Genomic DNA, 3751 nt, shown 5'->3' with positions numbered 1-3751 from the left:
CGCCCGCGCCGCACTGCGCCTGCGCGCGCGGCTTCCGGAACCGCGCGCGCCCCTTCTGGGGACCCGGTGATGGGGCTCTCTGGTCTTGGTCCAGGCAGTTCTGCCCCTGGTGGACGGTTTACCTTTCCAGGTGCCGCAGTAAGCACCGCGAGGACTGTCCCCCCATTAGCCCAAATCAGAAACCTTCCTATTCTCACCTCCTTCACACCTTAATCCTGTATCCTAGCCGCCCGCTGGGAGATCTCGCAAATCCATTTGTTTCTGTGGGCCACCTATCAGGACCTCCCTATTGTTAACTGCACTTGTTTCCACACTTAGTTGCATTTAATCCATCTTCCACAGGACCCCAGGATAATTTGATTTTAGGAAACAAATAGTGTTATGCCCCTGGCTTCCCATTGTCCTTTATTGAGACAAGTACTAAGAAATGTATGTTTAGTTTTTCAAAAGAGCCCATAGTATCTTGTTCAAAATCCTACCTCTACCACTGATATCTGTGCCACCTTGGGCAAGTAGCCAAATTTCACTTGTCTCAACTTCCTCATCTGTAAAATGGAGGTAATAAATAATACAATTGCTGTGAGGAGCAAATCACTTGTCTGTCCAGGTTAGGCAAGTACTGTAATAACAATATCTAAGTGTTAGCTTTTAACATTAAGTCCAGTCTTCTTAACTTTGTTTTCACTATCATGAATCTAGGTAGGACATTTTTCCTTCCTTCTTTCCTTCTGCTGTTATTGGAAAGGGGATCTGGCCCAGTGAGGGTCTGCTTAGAGCCAGCTGGTAGTGTGTGTGTTCTTGACTTTGTGCAGGGAAGATTTCACAATGAGTCCAGGTGATTTGAGACTACAGGGTCTTTTATTGCGTGCTTTAAAAAAAAAAAAAAAGAAAAGAAAAGAAATGGTATCATTTGGGGGGAAATTTGGAAATAACTGGAGGGGAATTAAAAAGTCCCTCGAGTAATTTCACCTATTTCTGGACAACTAAAGGCAATACTAGTACAGGGTCATCTTAAATGGAGTTCAAGGCTTGATGTTTCCTGAGCTCCCAGGCTACAAATACCTGGGAGGATTCTATTTCGGATCCATTCTTGTACTCTGAAAATTACAGTCCTTTGGCATGCCAACTTTTCATATGAAACATCTATTATACTACCCATTGTATGTGGGTTTTGACTTCTATCTCATACAACCTAGAGTAAGGTCTGATTTGCTAGTATCAAATATGGTTTGCCTTTAGATCAAATGTGGTTTCAAAAATAACTTAGTCCCTCATTATCAGAATCCAGAAGTCACACTCACCCTCTTCTCCCTAACTGAACTTTAAGTATTTCCAAAGCCTCATTAATTTACTACCTCAGGTATTTCCTAGTGCTAGTCTCTCTGCCTAGAAATCTGTATTCCTTTCTTTTCCCATCCTCACCGGCCTCTTTTGAATAACTGCTCACTCCTCCGTGACTACTGAGGCTTTGTTGAATACTATTTCTCAGAGCTTCCGTAACTCCCAATGCTGCTTCTATCTAGCACTGTGTGTAGCTCCTGGTTATATTGTTCTGAGACCTTATGCATCTCATAGCTATAAACAGCAATATAGCCCCAGTATGTTTGGCTCAGTGATTAGAGCATCAGTCCAGGGACTTAAGGGTCTTCGGTTCAATTTTGGTCAAGGGCATGTATCTTGGTTGCAGGCTCAATTTTGGGAGGCAACCAATCAATGTTTCTCTCTTTTTTAAAACATTTTTATTTGTTTGAGAGAGGGAGAGGGAGAGATAGAAACATCAATGATGATAATCATTGATCAGCTGCCTCTCTGCATACCCCCTACTGGGGACCGAGCCAGAAACCTGATCATGTGCCCTGACCAGGAATTGAACCTTGACCTCCTGGTCTCCTGGTTCATAAGTCAATGCTCAACCACTGAGCCACATTGGCCAAGCCACTCTATCTTAAAAAAAAAAAAAAAAAAAAAAGGTGGAGGGGCCTCCAATCAATATATCATAGAAGTTAAGAATGTGGCATCTGCAACCAGAATGACTAGGTTTGAACCCATCCTACCTACAACTGTGAACATAACCTCTATTCCCATTTTCCAATCTGCAAAGTGAAACAATGAAAGAAGCCTGCCTCATAGGATTCTGAAGAAATAAGTTAAAGTATGTGTTAGTATACATGTAAAATGCTTAGAACTGTGCTTATACATAGAAAGTGCCCCTAAGTGTTGGCCAGTTTTATTGAAGTCTCAGTTCATAGCACTTCTTAGGCACCCAATTATTGAATATTTACCTATTTTTATTAATCAATATGATCATTTCCAAGCAACCCTGGCTATGACTTGGTGGAGGATTTGTCTGAGCTACTCTCTACCCTTGAAAATCCCACCTGCTGTGATTTCCTTGAACACTCTATGAATAGGACAGCCTATTTCTCTCAGTTCTCTCCACTAAGCTCTACTAGGATGGTGAAAAGCAAGGGTCCAGGGGAAAGACCACTGAACCTGGACTGAGGTTCCTAGCTCTACCAACTTGCTGTGAGTCTTCAGCTAAACAGCTAAATTTTATAGGATCCTTTCCACATCCTCACTCCAATCCTGCTGTCCCTTAAGACTGCTCGGTATAAAACAATGCCCTTCTCCACAACTGGTTCAAAGTCCACTTAGTCTCTAAGACATACCTTAAATGCCACTTCTTGCCCACGGTGCAGCCCGCCTCCATATTATTGCTCCCTGCTTGTAACTTACAGTTGTAAACCAAGCACTAGCATTGCAAGCTTATGCAATTATTGTTTTAGTGAATTACTTAAACTTTAGAGTACATGTGAACAAATCAACTGTCATAAAACTGTTTAATAAATATACTGGAAATAAGGAATAAGAAAGCTTTAATTTAAATCAAGTAGACCTTTCAGTTCATGTAAACTCACATGTCCAGGAATATTGTGGGCTCACAAGTAGGCAATGCTGGCATGTTGAGCATGTGACCCTTTGATTAATGTCGTAACCTCTTTCTTCACATCCATAATTTTCCCCAAAGGGAAAGATGTTAAAAAATATTACCATTCGGGCCGAAACCAGTTTGGCTCAGTGGATAGAGCGTCGGCCTGCGGACTGAAGGGTCCCGGGTTCGATTCCGGTCAAGGGCATGTACATTGGTTGCGGGCACATCTCCAGTAGGGGGTGTGCAAGAGGCAGCTGGTCGATGTTTCTCTCTCATCGATGTTTCTAACTCTCTGTCCCTCTCTCTTCCTCTCTGTAAAAAATCAATAAAATGTATTTTAAAAAGAAATATTACCATTCGGGCAACATAGTGAATGATAATCAACTCAGAATATATAAGTTCTAAGCCTTTTGAAACCAAGCCATGTTATATACTAATATACTCAATACAGTAACATAATTTTAAAAATTTTCCAGTTATCTGAATTGATAACTTTCACTTACCACCAGGATACAATATAAGTATTAAAGTTACCAGTTACGCCTGGCCAGCATGGCTCAGTGGTTGAGTGTGGAACTATGAACCAGGGAGTCATGGTTTGATTTCCAGTCAGGGAACATGCCTTGGTTGCAGGATCAATCCCCAGTGGGTCAACTCCCAGTAAGGGGCGTGCAGGAGGCAGCTGATCAATAATTCTCTCATCATTGATGTTTCTCTTTCTCCCTCTCCCTTCCTCTCTGAAATCAATAAAAATATATTTTTTACAAAGTTACCAGTTGCACTTAATGAGTTGTCCTTGGTCAATGTTAGAATGAGGGA

The sequence above is a fragment of the Pipistrellus hanaki genome (assembly GCF_964339955.1).
Source record: "Pipistrellus hanaki genome assembly, chromosome: 2".
Taxonomy (NCBI): Eukaryota; Metazoa; Chordata; class Mammalia; order Chiroptera; family Vespertilionidae; genus Pipistrellus; species Pipistrellus hanaki.
This window is presented reverse-complemented; position numbering follows the sequence as displayed.